At 48.0% G+C, this 16,696-nt stretch overlaps 1 protein-coding gene across 1 annotated transcript in view; it reads right to left on the bottom strand.

The window, feature by feature from the left end:
- The window catches only part of LOC111264448 (uncharacterized), a 257,234-nt gene that overhangs the window by 42,296 nt on the left and 198,242 nt on the right, over positions 1-16,696 (bottom strand). The window lies entirely within an intron of this gene.

Consider the following 16,696-nt stretch of genomic DNA (forward strand, 5'->3'; position numbering starts at 1 on the left):
GCTTGCTGCCGAAAAGGTCGGACGAATATCAAGTTCATGATAATAGGGACCGATAAGTAACCTCACCTGATTGAACAGAATCCTTTTGGTCTCAGATCAGCCATCGGCAGCGTCGTTCCCGCGAGCAGTGGTACAACTCACATCGGCCCTCCAAATGAATTCTCATATTATCTAAAACCGTACTATGAGCTACAGTGACCTGGTCACGTGGCCGCTGTCAACCGTCCGTACCTGTCATAGTATAGTTCAGGTGACGGTGGCGATGATGATGACGACGACGACGACCATGATGATTATGGCTGTGGCGATGAAGCCGACCACTGCCACGACCGGGGATGGCTTGCTATAAGCATGTGTGTGTCTGCTGTGTTTACAAGCACGAAGCCGCTGTGGGATAAGTTATAAATCACTATAACGACGTTGACAATAAAGAAGAGCAGCGCCACGATGAAGCGAAAAAGTGAAATGTTTAGTTTACCAACATAAAACGTTAGCCACCGGCCGACCAACCCAATTCTTCTTCTTCTTCTTCTTCTTCCGAATTGTTGATATGTATTTAGCACTTCCACAACCACTTACAAGTAATAACACACACACACACACACACACACGCACGCACACACACACACACACACACACACACCTACACACAAGAGGGCGAGAACGGGAGACAGGCTTGAGGGTACACTTGGCGCGTACGTAGACACGTATTGTGCATTTAAACGTTGACATGAAGCCAGGACGGAGGCAGAGTACCTTTTTCTTCTCCGCCAAAATAGAACAACATTATTGGTACACCGCTTGACTGGTCGTCATTAAGGAGAAAAAGACGAATAGAAGGTCTTGAGCAATGTTTGACAATTCCTATGTATGACTATATACGATCGCTGTTTCCAATGCCCGGCCGCGGATCTCTTCAAGCCATCGGCTATACGTCATCTGCTATAAACATGCTCGTCACCGAAATTTTTTTTGGAGAGTAGTAACGCGATGGTGCACTGCGATGAAGTTGACGCTGACCCTAAATCAAATTGTGCAGAAGACGAACCGACAGAGAAACAGATATGAAGTCTATTGGCATGTTGTACTGAATGCCATGTCTTGATATAGAGGCATACTACACAGCGATAGCCGAGCTATGAACTTTTCGAGTATCATGGAACCAACGCACAAACTGCCCTAAATATGTACGCTTCTGATAACTGTGAGCGGCGGTAAAACATGTGGCTGCGCACGCAGGACCTGTTGTGTTGGCATACAAACGCTTGATGGAAACGTTTCGTGCTTTTTCTTGTATTTTTGTGCATCTGCATGCGTACACGCGCGTCGTATAAAGACACGTACGATAGATGGCACACAACAATTCAAGGATACTTCGGGCAGTCGATGGCAGGACACGGTACGAGCGCGTCTATCTATGACCGCGTACTCAGCAGGTCACCCTTTCCTCCTTCTTCAAATGTTTCTTGAGTAATCAATGATAATTTGGGCAGTTTGTTATTTTTGGCGTGGTGTGGCACGGTGTCGTTTAGTACTATAACAGCGTACAGTAACACGTCTGGTGGACGTGTTCACATTTGTGCTTGTTGATCTGTCTCAATATGGCGGCTACGTACTATCTGTCTCGCCGATGAGACGACCTTCCGACTTGTCCGACTGCTACCTGACTGGCTCCAAGACTATGTGCTTCGAATCCTGAAATTTCAACGTTCTGACAAAGCGCAGTCGATTGCCGCCAGCACAGGCCTGGATAACGGCGATACGATAAATCATTTGTTCACGGCCGTCCGCCTATCATCGCCCCAGCTGTTTCCATTGCCAACAACAGTGCTACCAACAGCGACAGTAAAATCGGCAGGCGATCGACGCAAGTCACCGGATGGTACGATCGACGAGCGACGCGATCAATCAACTTTTTAGCGCTGAGACGCAAAACGATTAGATAGAACGGGAGATAGTGTTTTCCATAGCATGAATGCTACTATGACAATTGTGTTGTTAAGCGCGGCTATTTATTATTGCTACGTGGAACGGTTCTGACGTTCGGCGCGCACTGCATGCAAAGACCGGCACTAATATATCGGCCCGCACTACGGAGCCAGTTCGCTCTGCGTAATCGACTATAATTCGTGCACTATTGTTGTAAATAACTAAAGAAGAATTTTATCTTCCATCCCGTAACCTTAGTAATAGCGTAGACACGAAGAAAGATATTGGATGTGCCGTGGGTTCTGATCAGTGAGCACGCTGGATATCGACTATAATGAAAAAAAAAACTCAGTGGATAGAAACGTATTTTACAGTTCACTCAGCGATACCTAATCATGCAATGACTGAGCGACAATTTATGAAAACAAATAAGAACTTCGTCGACGCTATTGATAATGGCGAGTACAACGCTTGCGTTGTTTATGTACGTCAGGGGCTATTTCATATCCGAGTTTACATGGACCCGCAGGAAGCCAACCCGACACGTCAGCTTTTCCTTCACTTGTCGAGTGTGAACAATGTCGTACAAAGCGTCTCGCTATCCGTTCTTCGTATGTTCGCTTGTGTTATTATCTATACGAGTAGGTTTATGCCAGATCAACTCGAACCGGGTAAGCCGGAAAGGCAAGCCTAGCTCCTCTCAAGATTGCCTGTGTCGAGATTATCGACAAACGATGAAAATGGCAAACCCTGATAGAACGGTCAGTGGTAAGATCTTGCTAAACAGAACCATGGCTTGTATTAGCATGGCTCTAAGTGAATTAGGCGCACACGGTATCTCTTGTTTTTTTATGATGCGCTCTCGTAAACTTGGGTCATCTTGCATTAACTAAACATTGGCCGCATAACAGTCGCAAAACAGGGCCCAGTGCCTATTAGATCAGTTTTGTTTGCAAAAAACCCTTGCCAGTTCTATGCATGTTCGATAAACGCATGTAGAACGGCTGCTGATGCTACGCTTAGATAGCATACAACCATATCGGTCTCAAATCAGAGTGAATCTATTCTGTGGAAGCACCTACATCTGGCTTCATCCAAAGTAAATATGTCTGAACATCTGTGCTCATACACCGAACCTGAGTAGATGTGTGTGAAATACTTCAAGAATTAAAGGAAATTTGCATGTCGTTTTAGTGGTGACGCATCACTTATCAATCACCTCATGAAGCTGCCATTTTCTGTGGGTAATGTCAGCTGATTGTGCAAATTTATATACTATTTGTATTGAAATATCCATAACAAACGAATGTAGCGTCACGTCAGATTCATGAACCGCTCAAAGGATATTCTTTCTTCCTCAAATGGATGGCAGACGCCACTACTTCGATAACTGTTGAATAGCAGGTGCTGCTTTTGGTGACAGGTGGATGTTTTTACGCAACTACGAAAGTAGAACAAGGGGTTACGATGTCTATTGCCATCTTCACTCAAAGAGAAACCGAGTGAAGACGCAAAAACGCGCTCATTGGGGTTCTCGTTCGAATCCGTTTGATCAATGACTGCTCTGTCATCGGCCCGTCGTGATCCCGCCGGCCGTTGACTGTCGTCAACCTCAGTCGAGGGCAAAGCAAATGCCGTTTTTCTGCAAGTCGCTTCCCCGTCCTTTGCGGGAGCTACCGCTTGTGTTCTGGATTGAACGCGTTGTCTACCCCTTGTTATCATAATTGTCATAGTCGATATTGTCGTTGTCGCAACGTTGTTGATGATCGATGTGCGCCGATGTGGGCAGACAACTGTATACTTTTCGGTGTATGGTGAAAGGGTCGGCCACCAAGCGCCGGTTAGGCTGGACTTGCTGCCCACCGCCATTAACCGATAAAGAGATACACATGTTTCGAGACGGAGCGCCTGTGGGAGTTGCCCTATGAAACAGTCTACCGTTATGTTTATGTGAGCCTTCTTATATGCGAGTGCGTGTATGTGATAGATACTATTTGGTATATGTCAGTACGATTTTTGATCTGGTCGATGACGGATGGCAGTAGGGGCGCCTGGCATATGCTGTGGCAGGCAAAAACAAAGGCCATGGTTGCTAAGCCGCCAAGCAAAAATCGAATGACCCTTTTGATCGTATCGAGATCTATCTCCAGGGAACAGACAGTCACCCCGATACGATACGATGGAGATGGAGACTATGACACTAAAGGAGACGCTATGGCTGTCGCATGCCCCCTCCCTCATCGCAGTTCACTACCCGCATCGCCGCTGGAGAACTGTTTCGCAGATTCGTTCGCCTGCTAACGCAGTCTTCGAACCGGCTGTGTCGTCTAGCCGGTAACAGAGGCCATTCGGTTGGGAGAGAGCGGATGATGGCCATGTGAGTTAGCGTTCGAAAAAAGCGAGAGCGGATAAAAGAAAAAGAGATTTTAGGGAAATATGTACAGCTTATGCTGTTGCTGTTGCCGCTATAGGTAGGTGAGCTGACGCCGAAAGAAGATTCGCAGATTTCGCCGCCACCGCCGACGACAAAAAGAAACACCGAAGTGCAACAAGGGCACACAACGGCGGACAGGCATATATGCTTAAAGTACTGAAACTAGCTCGCAGGCTAAATGAACGGCGAGCGAGGAGGCTGTAGAGAGGATCAAGCACAGAACGTCAAGAACATCAAAAACAAAAAGAAACAATGAGCAAGAGCTACTACTATTTAGAGCAGAGCCAGGGCTTCGACCAGGACCAGCGACACTGTGCACTCTCTAAGCAACTCGTACATCATCGAAAAGGTAGGTCGATGATTTACGAGCAAACGGCATCTACCGATCGTGACCCACCGGTCGACCGACCGACCGATCGAATAGTGAGATTCGATTCAGAGCTGTGCAGATGTCGGCGCTGGTGCGGTATTCTGCATAAGGGACGTCCTACCTGCAGCCGTTACATGGCGAAAGTGGTGACTGCAGTTAGTTGTCTGCGAGGCACTTGTTACTAGCTCTTGGTGAGCAGTAGTGCTACTACTGCTGCTGCGACGACGAAAACGAGAATCAACGAGCTAGAGACGTACGGTGAACAGTAAAGGGTAATGGACGTCAGCGTTGGGCTCTGCTGAACTACATTCAACGAGTCCCGCTAAGTTGAGTAGAGACGGACCGAGTCGCGTTGTGCAGTGCGATGTGGAAAAAACGAGAGCATAGAAAGAACTTTGGCGCCCTGTCGATGCTTGCCAGCAAGTTTGCTAATCCGCTATGCTGCAAGATCCTCCGTGTGGCGGCAGTGACATCTGCCTTTGCTGCTCCTATCCGTTGAACGAACGGCGAAACAAGGCCGCCGGGCAAGAAGACGCGAAAAGAAAAGAAGCTTGTTCTCAACTGGGATCAAGTTAATGTATTATTCAGATCCCTGTCAGATAGCAGGGTTGGCGCGACAGGCCGGCGGGCAAGCAGGTCGAGAAGCGAGATTCATTCTTAGATTGAAAGAGCCTGGGTCAATTGACCCAACAGGGCGTTCTTCTGCCCCTCCATAACCCCCCAACAGCAGACGAACCTTATTTCTCAACGCCGGGCCTTGCACCGCCCCGCTAACCCTCGAGCCTTCAACCCCATGGGTATTTGACACACAAGACTCGATTCACAATAGCGTCAAGTCTCTAACCGGGTGCCTGCTTACCGCCCCTATGCGTCAGCAGGAAAGGCATAGCATCAACACTAGCAACAACAGCAACCGTTAACGACAATGGACAACGACGACTACGAGAGGTACAGCAGCATTATTGCAACTGCAGCTTCAGCAGCAGGTGCTCGCGGTGATGGTGGTAACAATACTAGCAATATAGTTGTGGCCGTAGTATGAACTTTTAAATCGAAAGCGGCACTCGCTAAAGATAAGATGGACGCATTCGCGATGAGCACAGAACCATTGGAAGGCTCTTTCGGTCGCTTTCTGCTTAAGAGCCGTAGCTATAAAAACAGCAGCAGCAACTATTGGGCTGCTCTGCTGCACAACAAATAAAAGCAGTCGTGCAAATCCGGGATAAAGACAGGACAACGTAGATGAGCGAGCCGGGCGGGCATTGTTGTCCCATAGCCTGCCGTCTCGTCCCCATCGAACTTACTTTTATATTTCCCCATCTATTGCAGAACTTAGCATTACACATCCATAGCATAACGGGATGTAGCACACATAATAATGAGTATCGGGCGAACCACATAGTTCTGCTATGGCCATGCAAGCGGCTGTCGCTGCTGCTGTTGGCCCCAATTCATACTGTCTTTGCTATTTTGCGTTGCATGAAGACCTGTACACTGCTGCTGCATCTCACCGCCCCAGCAGGCAGCCACAGGGGTAAACCCATCTCCCATCGCCGCCCACGTCTTTCGTTTGTTCGTGTGAAGCGCAGCAAGACATGCTGCCACTGGTGCCTCACTGATGGCATAAAAACAATTTGAAGCGGAAACACGTCACGTCCGACGCGAACCGAATGGCGCTGTTGGGGGCCGAGCGCAGGCCTCTATGTGTACGCGACAGTGACACATGCAAAAGTCAGGCAACGGGAAGTGAGTGCCCCCGGTAAGCGCGGTTTGGGTCTGACTACAGCCAGCGCAATGAAGCAATAAAGGCAGCGGGGGCTTCAATAGCCCCTTTCGAGTCGATCACCGCTGAGTTTCTGTTGCTTTGTTGCGGAGCAAACGGCTAAAAGGGAAAAGGGAACAGGCATGGAAGACAAGGGCTGCTAAGGGCTCCGGTCCGCAGGGGACTCAGCGGGCGGACGCACACATGCGGACCTTAGCGAGAAACAGGAGGTTGCAACCAGCATTTGCTCGCTGTCGCTGAGCGTTCAGTCACTTGCTTCGCGTTTGCTTGTCCACTAGTCTGCTGTCTGCCGTCTGCCAAACGTGTTGCTCCCAAGCAAAGCACTCATTGCTGAGCGCTTGCTGTGTCTGGATCTTTGTCCCTGTTTTCGCCAATAGATTTTCTCTGAAAAGCTGCTGATGGCGTTCGCTGGCGTCCGCTGTGGTTGCCGCAGGTCAGAATTTGAATCTGCGCCGCGATTTCCTTCTTCCAGGGCGTCCAAGACTCCATCCGAAAGCCGACGGGCGACCAATGCTGCGCCCACAGCTCCGGAAAATATTGCGGTAGCGGAGATAACAAGCAGGAGAAAGAGCAAGCAAGATAGGGAATCTCGTATTTTTCGGAGGCGGATTGAGGAAGAGACAAGGGGGGATTAAAGCCCACTGATTAAGCCGGCCAGGCCTAGGCCCATTTTCCCACTACCGCAACAGCAGAAGGCCGCAATGCAGCTTGGCAGCAGGCCAGGGCAGATCATCGCCACAGAAACCAATAAGCTTTCGTTTTCCCCCAGCAGGGCGGATTCCGCCACTCTTGTGCATCCAATCTGTAGCATGCTACTCTTTCCTTTAGCCCTAGTTATAGCCCCTTCATGTGGGCGTGTGAGTTCTACCGCTGCTGTTGTTGCCACTATTCTACATCACACTCTAATACATGGGTTAGATCAATTTCAGCAAAGTCATCGACTAGCTCACTGCGTATTCTCTGTAGAAGCGCGGAGCATTCTTTCAGTTCACGTCCATATTGGCCGCCGCCCGGCGATAGTAAAACAGTCGAATAAAGCTTCGTTAAATGCCTGCAGCAACGCACGCAGCAGCATAACCTTTCTTTCGTAACCTCCTGAGCAATGAACGCTGTCCTACATCGTTCTGTTTGAAAAAGAAGATGTGAAGAAGTGCACAGGGGGTGTAATGGGGATGGGCCGACTTGACGGGTTCGTCGAGGGGTGAGCGGGCGAGGCACACTATGTGCGCAGTCACTATGGGAAACAACGCACTAACTCAACAGAGGCGGCCGGAAGTGGCTGCGGAAACGGCGACTTTAATTAAGTTCATTCAGTCACTATCGGCTGGTTCAGCTTCTCCATTTGCTTTCCTTGTTTTTTTCTCTCTGACCCGTGGTATTAGGCGGTCAGCCCGCTGTCCATCGACACGCGACTAGACGCGCAGCTTCTGCCTCTTTTCTTCTTTTTCATCACCACCATTGCCAGCATTGCAGCTGGGCAGCAGCTGCCTGCATCATGGCTGCGGTTCGTCGCAAAAATTTCAAACAAATGAATTCACCGCGTCTTCGGACGCAGTTACTCTGTTTCCTCCAACCACCGTTGTTGTCGTTGTCGCTACTGCTTCTGCCCGTGCCGTCGCTATCATTTCATGAAAGCAACCTGCTCCGCCCTTCATTGTGCATTCTGAAACGGCAAACCGTGCGAAAAAGCAGACAAGTTTATCACGCTCTGTGCCTCTGCTGGCGTGTAGACTCTGTTAGATGTTTAATGTTTTCCTTCAACACATACTACAAAAGTAATTTCGGTGCAATCAAAACTACTCTTTCGTACTTTGGGCGTGCGTTCTCTGTGCTTATCTTCCTTTCAATATTAGTTATAACAGAGCCATGATGGATGAGTTCCATATCTACTTGTTGCCGAAATAACTCAGAAGCTTCAGTTGTTATTATCTCGCTTTGTTTCTATGATATTAGCATAAAACAGCGCTTCTCCATAATGAATTGGCGTGGTGTTTTTCCTCAGTTTCTTATCCCACACAATGGTAATTTATCGTACTGGACACGATTACACATCGTACCTGCTGCAACATGTCTTTCGCCTACAAGTTCATGCAACGTCGTATTATTTAAGCTTTCGCTGTCCGCTTCGTCGTTGCCACATGCTTCTATAGTATTATATAATATATATGCCTTTTCCTTGACAGACCGTATACGTAAGTGCGTTTTACGTTATTTGACCATCCTGAAAAGATGCGATATATATATATATATATATATATATATATATATATATATATATATGGGGTTAAATTTGTCGATTTGGACTGCGTTGCGATGTCAACGTCTTCAAAAAGACATCACCGCAACGGATTTGGCGGCTTTACGAAAACCCACGCAAACGGCCCTGTCAAACGCTAGCTACTACGGGGGTTCACTTGAAGGTTAATGCTTTCTGAATACTTGCGTCTAGGAGTCCACCTGCGCCATTCCTTTGTCTCTATTTGCTAGCTACGTGTTTAGATCAGCAAGGTTCAACTGATTACGGCTGGCACCGTACACGTGCCAATTATCCATGAGTAGGCTGAACATTTTGAGCTGCCGACGGCAGCGAATATCGCCGACGGCTAGCTGTAAAAGCGTTACCAGTTTAGTGACGACGTAAGTAGACAGGCAGACGAACGAGCATGTAGGCGTTCAATGCAATTTATTCCCAGAACTAACGTTTCTAACCAGCCGTTTAGGTAAGTCTTACTTGATTGACTGACTGACGAATACTAGAAGAGAACTGGACATCGAGTTCGACTCGTAACACCGTCAACCTTAGCACATCGGCTGAGATGAATGAGGCTACTATGAAGGACTTTGCTAATAAGTCTGAACGACACGACAGTGCCTCTGAATTCGCTAATAAGCACATAGGAATTCATTTACAGGTCTCGCTAAACGTACGTATCTATTTCAACACTAATGACCTTTTTTTGTTTGTTTTCTTTTCGATTTGTTTCATTAGTAATGGTTCTGCATCATTTTCTAAAGTACACCGGCACAGAAATCCTTCAGACGCGCCGCGTCTGTATCTGTATACCCCGATGCGTCCTGTCTGTCCAGGCGGTCAGCCAGCCAGCCAACAAACCAGTTCTTTCATTAGTTGATCGCTCAAAGCAGTAAAATGAGTGGTGAATCGGCTTCGGCCACCGAGATAAGGAAGGAGTGTCCCTCAGCCATTTTGGTCGGTTGCTGGCAGCAAGCGGAAGAGGCACGCTAAATTCAAAGGACAAATTTCCGCCGGACGAGGCGACCGCTGTCGCTGCTACGAGGGATATTGCTGCTGTTGGACTACCGGATATTGGATCCTGCACCGCGAAAGCAGCAAGACCTGCAGCAATAGCAGTAGCATTCGTCAATTTCTCCAGGCCTTCCTTTATATAGCGATCTCTCTCTCACTCTCGCTCGCTCGCTCTCTCTCTCTCTCTCTCTTACAGTTTGTGCACTGAACAAAAAAAAGATGGTTTCTTCCCATAAATATACAACCACGAAGGCACTAGTCTGGGGAAGCATCCTCTGCGAGGCCTATGGAAACTAGTGCTGCTTACGCTGCCGATGCTGATGCCGCCGATATCCCATTCCTCTTTGCAAACCCACACTTGCCCGTGGAGTGCAATTGAGGATACGTACTTGCGTTTTTGCCCGTTTGTGTCGGTCTGTGTGTAGGTGTGTATGTACCGTAAAGTCAAACAGACCAGTATTAGACATTTCAGGCCTTGGAAGGCCTAGTACTGCATGGCTCTTTTTTTCTTGCTTTCCCCTTCCATTCTCACTCGGGCAGTTTCCTTGGCTCCGTACAAGTGTGCCGTCTGCCTCAGTTCGTGCAAATGCAGTCAGAAGAAGACCAAGGAGGTGGCAAAGATATTCCTGGTCTACTGCCTAAACCAGTTTTGCCGATATAGTGCTAGCACACAGTCGTCACTGCCATAATCGTGACAGCTAGCAGCATCTTATCACATGGCATAGAAACGCATCACTGAGTACCCTAGGTTTCGTTGTCCTCCTGGTACGCATTTGTGCACTACTGCTGCTGCTGCCTTTCTTCATCTCTACGGCCGTCGTCAGAGTTATGGGATGGGGGGACATACAGAATCGCCACTCGGTGGCGTCGATGCCGTTTCGATGCTGCTTCTGGTGGCTGTAGCCACTAGCGCCGCCGCTAACCGCTGCCCCTGCCTCCCTCCAATTTTCCCTCGCCCAATAGCACTGGCGTCACTTACAGCCGATTATCTGGAGGTGGCATATAAATCAATCAATCAACGGCGTGGGCGGAATGTTGACGCTAATATGGATATAGGCTAGATATATATTAGCGGAGAAAGTTAGGGCGAAAAAGAGATCGAGCTGGAGGGGGATATGTCGACGAGGTAGGTCGAACGGTTCGTAAGCGGTTATGGGGTAACGGAGGTAAGCAGTGAGTGTTTGCTTCTGCAAGGAGAGACAGACTGGCCTGTAGGCTCGGAACCTGCCAGACAAGTTCCCGGCTTTGTGCGTGGGGTCGTTGTGTTAGTTATCGGCACCCCGATTTGGCATACTGATCCGAAGTGTCGACCCAAGAAAGAACGCACACAAGAAAGCGCCAGAGATACCGGCAGTATAACGAAACGCAGAGAGCGATGAGGGTGTGAGTATATCTTGTGAGTATGAGGGGAAAAGTACCGGCGAAATAGAAAATAACATACTGTAGAAGGTAGCCGGGCAGAGCAAGACGAGAAGTAACATGTAGTAGACAGTGTGTTCTCAAGCGTCTTTTTCTTTCTCTGAAGCGGTTCACCGTAGTCAGTAAATCGATAATTCCAATACAATACCGGTAAGCAAAGCTTCGTATGCTTTTCACATTGTCGTACAGAATTCTGCTAGCATTAATACTGCAGCAGTAATAATGACGTCGTGAGAAGCAGCAAGATTTAGGGGAAACATACATAGCTATAAAGGCGCACGACCTTCTGGTTTAATTCTTAACGCAGGTGGCTCTCTTTCGTCTGCTCCCTTTCTGCCTTGCTTGACGACACGCGTAACAGAAGCCCACACAATTACATTGCGCTTAGGAGTTCTCGCTATCGGTGTTACTACCACCACAACAGCCGTTACTAAATTGGCAACGGCCGACCGTTTGCTGTAGCAGCCTCAGCAGTGTCGTCCGCTTGCAGGCCCTCGGTAGAATTGTGTGGCTCGGCTAAGGCCGGCCAACGGCCCTACCGTTAGAGCTGCACAGGTCTCAGCTCCCGCATCTTATACACTCACTATACTTACTCTCGTACTTCCACCCAGTACCATTGCTGTCTGAAAAATACACAGTAGTACCGATAATGCTATCGTTAACGTATGTAGCAGTAGAGACTTGCTAGGTTGGGCCAGACAAAACTGGCGTGTTATAGCTTTTCACTTAAGGCAAAGCTAATGAAGCAGGCTCTCTAACGGCGCACTGTGCGACTACGGCACCGGCATCCTTTCATTCGCTGTCGTCGACATCGTGGTCGTTTTGTAAACATTGGCACTCAACTTGATGTGCTGCTAGTAGTGGACGGCGAACAAGGCCATCCTATTCCATCGTGCTTGCATTACCCCACTCGGCTACTAGGTACAGACTGCTCTACGAGTGTGCTGCAATGAAGCTTAGCATCAAATCCATCTTGCTTGGAGGACTGGCAAGCCATCTATCTTGTGTCCGACCTCTCCGGCTGATGTGCCCGTGGTTCCAACGACGGCCCAGTGCTCGACCCTCTACTGCTGGGCGCAACCCGCGCATTTAAGCTTAACTGCCCAATAGATCTTATCAAGTTGGCAAGCTCCGCCTGTACTATACGAGTCGGCTAGCTGCTGCTGCTGCTACTGTCGAAGAACAGATGACCCCCGAAGAATTTGTAGACTGCACCACCTTTGCAGATGCGGCATATAAACACAGCCTACTAGGCAAACGACTGACTCTTTGTGGCACAGGTACAGTTCAGTATGTAGCCGATAGAAAGAAGCTCAATAATGGCAAGGAGGAAGGTAGTCAGTCAATCATTACGACCTTGTGATCATTTACGCTACACGGTCAGAGAGCTTAATTATTCATCCGGTAGCAGTATGTAAGTAAGGGTGTAATGCTACGACAAAAAAAACAAAAGCGACACTACCTTACACGTAGACTCATATACCCACACACATACGGTGAGAGACTGTAGAAATCCATAAAAAAAAACTGCATAGTTAGTCTCATTCGAATATCAATAGTGTCGTGACCTAACATCGTTAAATGAGGCAACAGATACCGAAAAACCAGCAAAAGTAACAACGAACGACAGAATTGGTAGAAGAGTTTACCATCGTCCGAGATGGTCAGCGGGCGTTTGTTACATACTACAAATTGTGGAGTATTCATCAAAAAGCACAAACCGTATCGCCCCCCCCCCCCCCCCAACGAAGGTCGAGATTTATTGCCAACTAAACGAGAGGATAAAGCTAGATGACCGACATTCGAAAGCATATGCTGACGCTTTGAATCTATTTTATTAACGTCAACAGTTTTGTTATTGTACCGGCCGCCTCTCGTCGCCAATCCACTTAGTATCCGTTTTTGTCCGAGTATAAAACGATTGCCTTGTTGCCTTCAGCCCTACTGCTCACTTTCCACCAGACCCACTTTATGGTTGAGTAGGATCCTGCGCAGAAATCCGCCACTATACTGAGCCATTTTCGGCCTTTTTTTAGCTCGACAGACCCTCTCTCTTAGACGTTCTGTTCATCACATATGCACTTTACGATTTCTTTCTATCCACTCTAGATCGAAAGAAAAACAACTGGTGAAACAGGAAGAGGCAACATGAGATAGAGCATTGGCAGACAGAATAAAATTTTATAGAAAGAAACGAACGTTATTGTGTCATGTCTGATAATTGTTGAGTCCGCTGGGAACTAGCTCAGTTAAAAAGAAAAGGGGACGAAAAAAGGAGGCGAAATTGCTCATAGGGCTAGATGCCGTAGAGGGGCGTATAACGGCGCAGGTGTCGTCGTTTTTCCCATCTTTAGTAGTAAGACAATGACATTTTTGTAGTGTGGACGGTAACTAGCTAGCCGGCTAGCGAAGAAGTAGGCCATCGTGCTGAGTGATTTTAATTACCTTCCTGCCCTCGTCATAATTGTAGCTGGTTTGTTCGCAGCAGACAGAAATAGTTTATGCAAAGTTGCCTCGTTTTTCTGGACGCGTTTTCGTTCTACTTCGCTCACTTCAGCCGATCAGATCTGTCCTACCACTAGTATTTCGATTTGTTTAGCCTTGATTTGAGTGTTGCCAATTCGCAAACGGCAACAGCGACGCCAGTCGCCGCCGCTAGCATTGGCAGCCCCACAAGTTTACTGGGATAGCAGCGGTGTCACTCAGCTCCCCTGCTCCCCACCGTACTGAGTCTGTTCTTGCCAATCGCTTGTCCTGGCAGCGGTGCCTCGACTAGCTGTGCATTTGCATATCGGAGGTGGCTCAGCTCTCCTGTTCAAAGACCCCGTCATTTTCTTTTCGGCATTCCCTGTGCGTCCACGATGGCGTCGTCGTCGTCGTCGTCGTCCCATTTCGTACCAACAGTCAACACTCAGTCTTCCCTTCAACGACCCAAAACATCTTCTCAGTTCTTTTCGGTAAAATGCTACCGATACTATGTTGGACCAGTCGTCGATCGAGGCAAGTATCCTTTCAAAGCGATGACCCATCAACCAATCTATAAAGAAATCATGAACCCAGCTTAATAACTTATATACACATGTTCTTGATAAGTTTTTTCCGGTCTCTACATTATGTATACACTAGTTCCAATATTTTTTGTTGCTCAAAAGCACCGCGAGAATTACCAGCGTTAGTGCGCAGATTTCAAGCATTTTAATTGATGTCTCTGTTTTGGTCTCATGTTGCTTCGCGTTACAAGCGATTGCAATTAAGTCACAGAAGCAGCTGGTGACGGCGGCGGCGGCAGCAGCAGCAGCAGCGATGTCAAGACATTAAAAGCTACCCCTGCTAGCTTGCTCTCTTTAAAGTTCCGAAGACTGTCTCTCAAGGCGCTCTGCAGCTTGCTATCAGTTACCAGCTACCATCGCCAACCTACCTGCTTCCTTTGTCCATGGATCTCTACGTCAGAGTCAGATTACCGAGCCGAAAAAAACTAAGTGATGACAAGATAAACAGTAGCAGAAATACAGGCCGCTGTAGCCGCAATTCGAAACCTCCGCCCCCTAGCGCGCATTGTCTCCGTTATCTGTACCTCGTGGCCACCGTCGCGAAGCATCGTTCACTTGTCCACTTCAATGTCCTGCTTATTTACGGTTGATTGAAAGGTATCCAGCTGTCAATATAAACTCTATCTGCTTTCTGTCTTTATCTCGGTGCGGTACATGATGGAACCGGAATAGACTCACGAAATGCAAAGACTGTTGGCGATGAGTGGTATAGGCTTACTCAGACACGTCCCGCTTGTAAAGAAATCGAATAGTATTTTGTTGAAAACACGATAAAAACAAAGGAAGCGCAGATTTTTCCTAACACAAGATTCTCTTAGCGGGTTGTTTAGGTTCAGTGCAGTGTTGGCTGTGATCCTTACGCATCTCCTTGGGCTGAGATGAATACTTGAAAAAGATGCGTTGCTAAGCATGACCCTAAGAATACTGGCTGACATCTCGCGGAAAATATTTCTAGCGCAATAACAGTTTGCTAGAGCGCAAAGCTTTCGAAATTGTGCGGCATCACATAAAAGTGCAATTGTCAATAATTCGGTCGTGAACTTTGTAGCAATGTCCTTGTAGTAGACTTTAGGTCAAAGCCGGAATGATTGATATATTATTAGATCCGGCCGTAGACCAGCCTCTGTACAAGCAAGCCTATCGTTTTACTTCGCGGCAAATGGCCAGCTAGAGTCCTGGACAAGGGTCGTTTATCGTTCAATTACGCTTGCAGCAGCAAAAAAAAATAATAAATAAAATTATTGTATTTTAATTCTCTAGGCTAATTGTAGAGTTGGATTTTTGTCTGTCTTTTCAATACGCTCGTACTATGTAATGTAGATTATAGCCCTGGTAACTGGTAGCAAGGTAATGTCAGAAGCACAGGTCTCCGAGGCCGGCTTATTTAGGTTATGCGTAACTTAAGCTAGGTCTGCAATTCACAGCCTCAGATCTACTAGATATAATCATATTTCGTTAGTGGGTCCTTGTGTTAATGCTTTTCATTTAGTCGTTGATCCTTACGGCCTCTTCAGTAACAACCGTGCTACGGGTAAGAAATATCATATCGAATACAAATCTGCGTTAGTTTCCCCAGCTGGTTGGTGATCGATCGATGTCATTTATAAAGAGTGCAATGAAGCCTCTCCGGCGTGCTGGATGCGCACGTAGCGACATGTTAGTCGTGCGTCACCAATGATCGCCTAAAAATAATGGCGATGCTCGCTTCATTGCCACGGTTGACTTAGCTCGATCTTGTACTACTTCTGCTGTTGCTAGTATCATTATTACCACTGCTGTACGTAATAGTATTAGCAAACAACGATCGCGTTCTTACTCTAGTTAAGGCAACTAGCTGGGCTATCACCACCGTCAGAGCCGGCTAACCAAGCCAGCGTCTCGTCGTGTCGCGTCGCTGCCCGCCCCCTCATTCCGGACAGCAAAGCAGGAACTGCACGTTAACAGTAACCACAGTGCTGGGCTTCTGGCCCGCTGGAAGAGGCACAATCGTGCTAGACAGCTATCGAGTGACCCTGTTATCCACTGCCCGTTAGATGTGATGCAAACGATCGCGCATATATTAAATCAGTGCGTCGTTTCGTGTTCGAGATAAACAAGCGCGGACGAATGAGTAAACTAGCAGGTGAAGGGCCAAGAGTCATCCAGCGTCGACATTGTCGTCGTCGTCGTCGTCGTCGTCGTAGCCGTCACCAGCCAAAAGCAAATTCGCTAGCAGCGGAGCCAGAGACAGCCTTTCCCTGGATGAGCTGATTAAAACATTTTTACCGGCCGGCCGGCCGACCGACCGACCGGCCGCGCATGGCGCCGCTGTTTCGGCGGCAGACGCAAAAACTGCTAAGATAAAGACTTGTGCCGGGATGGTGTCCTGCGAAACGATGCGGGGGCCTCCCTCTCTCCTTAAACGACGATGGCAACAGTAGCCGCGGCGGCGATGAATGGGACGCCG

The sequence above is a fragment of the Varroa jacobsoni genome, unplaced genomic scaffold (assembly GCF_002532875.2).
Source record: "Varroa jacobsoni isolate VJ856 unplaced genomic scaffold, vjacob_1.0 scaffold_859, whole genome shotgun sequence".
In the NCBI taxonomy this organism is placed as follows: Eukaryota; Metazoa; Arthropoda; class Arachnida; order Mesostigmata; family Varroidae; genus Varroa; species Varroa jacobsoni.